We start from the raw sequence: 9,633 nt of genomic DNA on the forward strand, positions 1-9,633 counted from the left end.
TCCCTCTCCTGCTGGCTGTTCGGATTTTGCTTTTATCAAACCCAATCAATGTTCCCAAATATTTCTCAATATTTGCTCCAGCCCCACAGCCACCCCCGATCTGTGCCTGCAGCTGCTCTCATCTTTGATACAGGAATGGTTTTTCAGTGCACTCTGCCTCCCCTCAATCCTGTTTCATTCTCCTGACAAAGGCCAGTGCGATCTCGTCTAAAACTTGAATGTTGCTCATGGGTGGGTTTCTCATCCTCAGCTCAAAATCCAAACTGTAACGAGGCCTGCCAATTTTCTCCTCTTCATCCGCATCGACATTTCCCCTGCTGCTCTGACCCTCCCAGTGTGCTGAGCACTGGGCGTTGGTGATGCTTGTCTGTCTCCCTCTGCACACCGCTGGGGTCTCCACTGAGACCCCAGCACCAGTGTATCCTCATTTGGTGGGGGGCTTGGATAAGGGATGTGCCTACCTGGCCTGCAATAGCCCCCTGCGGCCGGCAGATGGCGATCTGGTGCAGCAAGAGACAGGGTCCCTGGGTTCCCTGCAGCTCAGGCCACCCGGTTTCCAGCCCCCAGCCACTCCATTTACTGCTTAGGCCAACAGAGGGGGCGCCGACCTTCCTACCGAGAACTACCCTGGTTGGGGCTCTGGATTGTTTGCTGTCCTCCCTGCACAGGGTGCTGGAGCAGGTCCCTGGCTGCCTGGGGCAGGGTCTCTCGGTGGGGCTTGCTGGGTGAATTCTAGTCCTAGACTCCGAGAGGTGAGTTACTTAAACCTCACTGTGCCTTATTTTCCCACCTGGCAATGGGCATTACAGCCATGCCTGCGTCTAGTGAATGTTAGATGAGCATTTGCTATGGGAAGCAGTGGGGTGCAGCCTGAGCCCCTGGGAGTCCTGTTTCTAGGAGGAGGCTAATGCCCCAAGGACACTAGCCCAAGGTCACTCTGCAGGTGTCCTAAGGAAGAAAGATCCTGGCCTGGGCTCCTTGCCAGCGCTGAGCCCTAAGCCACGGGCAGAAATTCTGATTGCCATTGGGAAAAGCCAAGATAAAAACAATATGTCAATATTTATTGATTCAGACAAGGTTTTATAAGTAGGGTTAAATTATTCTTGTGTAGAAAAGCTGTCTCCTTTATAATCTGCTTAGAAAGCCAGGGATACCTAAGCCTCGACCATATTTGCTAAGAAAGCTTCATGCTGATTGTGAAGTCAACATCAGTAGAAATTATTTGTATTTTTCTTGCAACGCTTTCTGTCTCGACTGCTGATATAGAAAGAAATTCTAGGGCAATAAACAATGTCTGAATAACGGAGGAAAGCAGAATGTGTCTCTCTGTCACTATCCCTGTCAAATATTTAAAAAAAAAAACAGGTGGAACATGAATAACCTTTTTTCCTCTTTCTATATGAGTGGACTTCAAAAAGTTCTTGGAAGTAGAGTTAAAAGTTAAGTTCAGGGGCAGATGCTGTGGCACAAAGAGTTAAGCTGCGGTTTGGGACACCTGCTTCCCATATTCGAGTCCCACCTACTCTGTGCTTCTGACCCAGTCCTCTTAATGTGCCTGAGGGGCAGTGGATGATGACCGTGCACTTGGCCTCCTGGCCTAGCCTGGCTGTTGTGGACATTTGGAGTGTGACTTAGCACATGGAAGGTCTCTCTGTCACTCTGCCTTTCAAATAAATGCATTTTTAAAAGGTAGGTATTTTGATGCAAAAATATTTTAAAATCCCTGAGGACAAGGGGTATTCAATTTATAAAACAGGTATTTTATTTAAAAAAAAACAACTATGCATGTGTTTCTTCTTTATAAAGATTTCTTTTTATTTAAAAAACACAGTGACAGGGAGAGAGAGATCCATTGATCTTCAAGTACCCTAGACAGCTAGAGCTGCACCAAGCTGGAGCCAGAAGCCTGAAGCTCCAACTGGCTCTCTCATAGCCCGTGTGAGTGGCAGGGGCCCACGCACCTGGGCCACCAGCCACTGCTTTCCCAGTGCGTTAGCAGGAAGCAGGATAGTAAGCTGAGTAGCCAGGACTCAGCTGGTGCTCCCATATGGGATGCAGTCCCAAAATGTAGGTTAACCCGTTATGCCACAGGCCTGCTCACAGGCATGGATTTTTTTTTTTTTTTTTTTTTGAGAGGTAGAGTGGACAGTGAGAGAGAGAGAAAGGTCTTCTTTTGCCGTTGGTTCACCCTCCAATGGCCGCCGCAGCCGGCGCACTACAGCCAGCGCACCGCGCTGATCCGATGGCAGGAGCCAGGTACTTCTCCTGGTCTCCCATGGGGTGCAGGGCCCAAGCACTTGGGCCATCCTCCACTGCACTCCCTGGCCACAGCAGAGAGCTGGCCTGGAAGAGGGGCAACCGGGACAGAATCCGGCGCCCTGACCGGGACTAGAACCCGGTGTGCCGGCGCCACTAGGCGGAAGATTTCAAAGGTATTTTTTTGCAGCAAAAATAAACTTTAATTTCATTTTCCACAAACTTTTTGAAATATATATATATACACAGATGAAATATGGGCATTTATATACACACACACTCATCCCCTGGGGAAGGGAGGCCTGTTTTGGTGCAGTCATCTTGTCTACCATGACCACGCCAGAGGCGGTTCCTCCTCAGTTATCTCTCTGGAGCCCAGCAGTCAGGTCTCACACATTGCTGGTGGCTCCTGGGCCCTGAGCAGCCACCTCAAATCCCAGCTGCCCCTCCCAGATGTGTCACCCGCATCTCCCCCCTCACCAAGAGCCAATCTGTGCTCAGTCTCCACCAAGTCGCTCTATCCTGAGTGATTTTGACCCTGGTTGTTGCAGATCAGGTTATCAGAAAGCCGAGTCACAGAATGCGCGCTCTCCCACATCTGCGTGCTGGGACCCTCAAACCTTCCCCCAGGTTGCCCCTGCTGCGTGTCACAGGAACGCGCCTTCGAGTGGGCCAACCCACCCTGCCCTTCCCCGTCATGCCAGGGCCCAAACCTGGTCCGGTGGTCAGTGGCTGAGGTGCTGGGCCAGCCTTGCTCCCCAAGGGATCTGGCAGACGCGATAGCCCTGGGCTGTGTGCTGAGGAGACTTAGCTATATATTTTTTTAAGATTTATTTTTATTTATTTGAAAGGCAGAGTGACAGAGAGAGAGAGAGAGAGAGAGAGAGAGAGAGAGAGAGAGCACGCATGAGCTTTCATGTACTTGTTTACTTCCCCAAATGGCTGCAACGGCCAAGACTGGGCCGGGCCGAAGCCAGGAACCCAGAGCTTCTTCCAGGTCTCCCAGGTGGGTGCAGGGGCCCAAGGACTTGGGTCACTTCCACTGCCTTCCCCAGGCCATTAGCAGGGGGCTGGATCTGGGGCAGAGCAGCTGGGACTTGAACCGGTGCTCATATGGGATGCTGCTGCCGCCACAGCACCGGCCTGACCATCGGCCGTTCACTCTTGTCCTCACCGTGGCTCCTGTTCCCAGCAGCTGTGATGCCACACGAGACAGAGGCCTCCACAGAAAGTGTAGCGGGGTCACAGGGGGCTCCTGCTGGCTCTGCCTGGCCTCACAGCGCACCCTGAGCTGCTCGGGGGAACCTGAGCTTCCTGGCCGCCCCTCCAGTGGTGCTGGTCACTGCTCCCGAAGGAAGAGGTGGGGACTGAGAAGCAAAGCTTCTCCAACTCTTGCTGCCCAGTGCCCACTTCTCATGGAACCTTCTAGTGTGGCTCCCCCTCCCCCACCCCCGCTAGAACTCCCGGGTTACCTGTAGGGTCTCCCTGGCAGACTCCCAGCTATTCTCATTGCTGGCTGATCTCATGGAAGAGGAGGAGGGAAGCTTTGAGGGAGAAGCAGCAGAGAGGAGGTTTAACAGTCTAAAAAAATTTTCCATGGAAAATGACTTTGAAAATAGCATGAAATCCGCTTAACTCTGCAGCTCCTCCCTTGTCAGGAGGGCAGCCCAGAGGAGACGCACCCCCAGACTGCTGGGAAGGCACAGGGCATCCGAATGGCAGGGGACTTCCCCAGCGGCTCCCCCGGCCCCAGGCTGCAGCCCCCACCCCCTGCACTGCGGCTCTGGCTCCCCTTTCCCAGCCCAGCCTGCTGTGGGTGGGGTGGGGTGGGGGTACCTTTGCCTTCCTGTGGCTTTTGGGTGCTTATCTCCAGCTCAGTTTCTGTGCTTTCTGACCTCAGTGGGAAGTTGTCACTTACAAAGAATTGGGGCATGGGGTGGGCACTTGGTATAGCAATTGACGTGCCACTTGGGACGCCCATATGCCATATTGGGTGCCTAGGTTTCAGTCCCAGCTCCGTTTCTCTTTCCAGCTTCCCGCTAATGGGCACCCTGGGAGGCAGCAGATGGTGGCTCAAGTACTTGGATCCCTGCCACCCACATGGGATACCTGGATGGAGATCATGGCTCCTGGGCCAGCTGCTGTGGGCATTTTGAGAGTGAACCAGCAAATAGAGATCTCTGTTTCTGTCTCTTTTTGCCTTTCAAGTCAATGAAAATAAATACGTTTTTTAGAAATAGAAAGAAATTGGGACTCTTAGAGGGGAGCATAGCCAGCCTATGTGGCAGTGTTCAAAACAAGTGCTGGCTGGCACTGTGGCTCACTAGGCTAATCCTCCGCCTGCGGCGCCGGCACTCCGGGTTCTAGTCCCGGTTGGGGCACCGGATTCTGTCCCAGTTGCTCCTCTTCCAGGCCAGCTCTCTGCTGTAGCCCGGGAAGGCAGTGGAGGATGGCCCAGGTGCTTGGGCCCTGCACCCGCATGGGAGACCAGGAGGAAGCACCTGCCTCTTGGCTTTGGATTGGCGCAGCGCACCGGCCGTAGCGGCCATTTGGGGGGTGAACCAATGGAAGGAAGACCTTTCTCTCTCTCTCTCTCTCTCTCTCTCTCTCTCTCCCTCTAACTCTGCCTGTCAAAAAAAAAAAAAAAAAAAAAGGCAAGTGCTGATGGCTTTGGAGCTCCTTAGAGTCTTCATGGGGCTGGGTGGGGGTGGGGGGGGGTGGGGGGGGGCTGGGATGCTGGAGACTCATCCATCCAGTTCATCCACATTCTTTGTAGCCCAGGTGAGGAGAGAAAGCTTAGGAAGCTCGGTGAGCCCCAACCTCCCTAGATTTTTTTTTCCCAAATAGAAGCAATATCTGTCTTTTTATTTATTTGAGAGGTAGAGTTATAGACAGAGGTAGAGACAGAGAGCGAGGTCTTCCACTCCCTGGTTCAGTCCCCAAATGGCCACAATGGCCAGAGCTGGGCTGATCTGAAGCCAGGAGCCAGGATGGAAGACCTCTTTATGTGTGTGTGTAACTCTGCATTTAAAATAAGTAAATCTTTAAAAAAGTCATTTATCTATGAAAAGCAGAGGGACAGACAACCGGGGAGAGTATTAGGTCTAATAGCACTGTGCTGATTCAAGTCCTGGGAGAGATTTTACAAACTCCACTCCCAGAAGTATCCCAGAGGGAGCAGGGGGAAGGGGAGGACAGTGAGGCCGTATCTATAAAAACTGCAGTGCGAATGCAGACTGGGCTGTCAGCTCTTTGCAGAAATGCCTGTTCTCTTCACTAAACATCACTACCATGCCTGCTGCTAAAACAAGCAAAAAAGAAAAAAGCACACAGCAGAGTGAGAGAGATGAAGAGAGACATACAGAGAGAGAGGTTTTCCATCTGCTGGCTCATCCCCAAAATGCCTGCAACAGCCAGGGCTGGGCCGGGAAGAAGCCAGGAGCCTGAATTCCATCCAGATCTCCCTCGTGGGTGACAGGGACCCAAGGACTTGGGCCTCCATCTGCTGTTTCCCAGGCACATTAGCAGGAAGCTAGATCCTAAGCGGAGCAGCCGGGACTCAAACCTGCGCTAGGGCCCAACTGGCAGCCCAACCTGCTATGCCACAATGCTGGTGGTGACTGGACTGTGAACATGCTTCTCAGGGGCCGGCGCTGTGGCACAGTAGGCTAAGCCTCCGCCTGCGGTGCCAGTTCTAGTCCCAGCTGCTCCTCTTCCGATCCAGCTCTCTGCTATGGCCTGGGATAGCAGTAGAAGATGGCCCAACTGCTTGGGCCCCTGCACCCACATGGGAGACTTGCAAGAAGCTCCTGGCTCCTGGCTTCAGAGGCCCAGCTCTGGCCGGTGTGGCCATTTGGGGAGTGAGCCAGGAGATGGAAAACCTTTCTCTCTGTCTCTCCCTTTCTCTGTAACTCTACTTCTCAAATAAATAAATAAATAAATAATCTTAAAAAAAAAAAAAAGGAAGGAAAATGCTTCTAAGCTCTAGAGCAAGGATTCCCAGGGGCCCAATAAGTGTAGTTTGCAATTTCATGTCTTCACACAGCATTCTAGATGATCATCATAATTCATTCTTAATTAGTTTTTCAGTGTATTTGAAAGGCATAGAGCCAGAGCCAGCCAGAGAGAGACAGAGACAGAGAGCTTCTATCCACTGGTTCCCTTTCCAAATGCCTGCAACAGCTCGGGCTAGGCCTGGAGCTCCATCTGAGTCTCCCACATGGGTGACAGGGACCCAAGTACTTGAGCCATTATCTGCTGTCTCCCAGGGTGCAGGTTAACAGGAAGCTGGAGTTGAGAGTGGAGCTGGGACTCAGCCCTAGTGGCTGGGATACAGCAGGTGAGCATGGGAAGCTGCAGAGCCCCACCCTGCTCATTCATTTTGCTGGAGGGATAGAGCAGGAGGTCACCTGACTTGTTCACTGCTTTCTCCCTGTCGCCACACAGTACCTGGCTCATGGTAGGCACTCAAATGTTGAATTAAGAAACGAGTGAGTCTGGAACAGGAGGCTGGTGTATCCTCCCAGGGACCCTTGCGTGGGTTTTCATGGAGAGCCAAGAGGGATCCAGTGCCTGTTGCCTTTGACCATGGGACAAGGACTGAGACAGAAGGAGGATGAGGGAGGAAGAGAAAGAAAGTCCATGTTGGTCTAGACAGAATGGGAGTAGGCCAATAAAAGATACCCCAGTTACATTTGAAATTCAGACGAAAGGTCATCTTTTTGTGTGTAAGTAAGCTTTATGCAATATTTGAAATATATTTTAAAAAATTATTGTTGATCTGAAATTCAAATGTAGCTATTTCCTCTGGGAACCCCTCCCCGGGGAGAGAGTGGTGTGCAGCTGCGCTCCCAGGGCCCTCTGCTCTCATGAACTTCCTGTTCCCTGCCGGCCCGGGGCAGTGGTCAGCTCTCCCTGGGCTGTGAGAGGGTGGCAGGCGCCTCTTGTCACCAACTCCATCTTCATCCCCAAGAATCCAGAGACGCCCAGCGGCTTTCATCAGAAGCTGACTTGGAGCGAGCCGGGGGTTGATTCCGGTCAAACATTGCAATCGCCTGGGTGATGTGTGTGTGTGTGTGTGTGTGTGTGTGTTTTGACAGGCAGAGTTAGACAGTAAGAGAGAGAGAGACAGAGAGAAAGGTCTTCCTTCCGTTGGTTCACCCCCCAAATGGCCGCTACGGCGGGCGTGCTGTGCCGATGCGAAGCCAGGAGCCAGGTGCTTCCTCCTGGTCTCCCATGCGGGTGCAGGGCCCAAGCACTTGGGCCATCCTCCACTGCCTTCCCAGGCCACAGCAGAGAGCTGGACTGGAAGAGGAGCAACCGGGACAGAACCGGCGCCCCAACCAGGACTAGAACCCGAGGTGCCGGGGCCACAGGTAGAGGATTAGCCTAGTGAGCCGCAGCACTGGCCTTTTTTTTTTTTTTTTTTGACAGGCAGAGTGGACAGTGAGAGAGAGAGACAGAGAGAAAGGTCTTCCTTTGCCATTGGTTCACCCTCCAATGGCCGCCGCGGCCGGCGCGCAGCAGCCGGCACACCGCGCTGATCCGAAGGCAGGAGCCAGATACTTCCTCCTGGTCTCCCATGGGGTGCAGGGCCCAAGCACTTGGGCCATCCTCCACTGCACTTCCAGGCCACAGCAGAGAGCTGGACTGGAAGAGGAGGAACTGGGACAGAATCCGGCGCCCCGACCAGGACTAGAACCTGGTGTGCTGGTGCCACAAGGCGGAGGATTAGCCTATTGAGCCGCGACGCTGGCCCCAATGTTATTTTAAAGATTAATTAATTAGGGGGCTGGTGCAGTGGCACAGAGGGTTAAAGCCCCAGCCTGCAGTGCTGGCATCCCATATGGGCGCTGGTTTGAGTCCCAGAGGCTCCACTTCTGATCCAGTTCTCTGCTATGGTCTGGGAAAACAGTAGAAGATGGCCCAAGTGCTTGGGCCCCTGCACCTGCATGGGAGACCTGGAAGAAGCTCCTGGCTCCTGGCTTCGGATTGGCACAGCTCTGGTTGTTGCGGTTATTTGGGGAGTAAACCAGTGGACGGAAGATGTTTCTCTTTGTCTCTCCCTTTCTCTGTCTTTCAAATAAATAAAATAAATATTTTAAAAAAAGATTAATTAAAAAGAAAGAGAGGAAAAAATTTTAAAAAAAAGGAAAGAAAGAGAGGGACACACATACCCAGACACAGATGGCCTCCGTGTACTGGTTCTCACCTCAAATACTCTCAACAGCCAGAGCTGGACCAAGCTGAAGCCAGGAGTCAGGAACTGCATCCAGGTCTTCCATGTGGTGGCAGGTACCCAAGCACGTGGGCCACTTCCACTGTTCGCAGGCAGCTGCATCAGAAGTGGAGCAGTGGGGCCAGTGTTTTGATGTAACAGGTTAATCTACAACCTGCATCACTGGCATCCCATATATGGTCAGTTTAAGTCCAGGCTGCTCTACTTCCAATGCAGCTCCCTCCTAATGCACCTGGAAAAGCAGCAGAAGATGGCCCAAGTCCTTGGGCCCCTGCCACCCATGTGGGAGACCTGGAAGAAGCTCCAGGCTCCTGGCTTTGGCCTGGCTCAGTGCTGGCTGTTTTGGCCATTTGGGGAGTGAACCCATGGATAGAAGACATCTCTCTCTCTCTCTCTGTAATTCTGCCTTCCAAGTAAATAAAATACATCCTTTTTTTTTTTTTTAAGATTTATTTATTTATTTATTTGAGAGGTAGAGTTGCAGACAGTGAGAGGGAGAGACAGAGAGAAAGGTCTTCTGTCTGCTGGTTCACTCCCCAAATGGCTGCAATGGCTGGAGCTGTGCCAATCTGAAGCCACGAGCCAGGAGCTTCTTCTGGGTCTCCCATGTGGGTGCAGGGGCCCAAGGACTTGGGCCATCTTCTACTGCTTTCCCAGGCCACAGCAGAGAGCTGGATGGGAAGAGGAGCAGCCAGGACCAGAACCGGCACCCACATGGGATGCCGGTGCTGCAGGTGGAGGATTAACCCACCGTGCCACGGTGCCGGCCCCAAAATACATCTTTTTAAAAAAGAAAAGATAGTGGAGCAGCTGGTTCTCAAACCACTGGCGTCCCAAGCAGCTGCTTAACCTGCTGCACCACAATGCCCGCATCCTGGATGCTTTAAATTAAAAAAAAAAAAGATTTATTTATTTATTTGAAAGATAGAGTTGCAGATAAAGAGAGAGAGAAAGGCAGAGAGACACATACACCAAGGTCTTCCATCCACTGGTTCATCCCCCAAATGGCTGCAATGGCCAGTGCTGGGCTGATCCAAAACCAGGAGCCAGGAGCTTCTTCCAGGTCTCCCACGTGGGTGCAGGGACTCAAGCACTTGGATCATCTTCCACTGCTTTCCCAGCACATCAGCAGGGAGCTG

This window comes from Oryctolagus cuniculus, chromosome 20 (genome assembly GCF_964237555.1).
Source record: "Oryctolagus cuniculus chromosome 20, mOryCun1.1, whole genome shotgun sequence".
NCBI lineage: Eukaryota > Metazoa > Chordata > Mammalia > Lagomorpha > Leporidae > Oryctolagus > Oryctolagus cuniculus.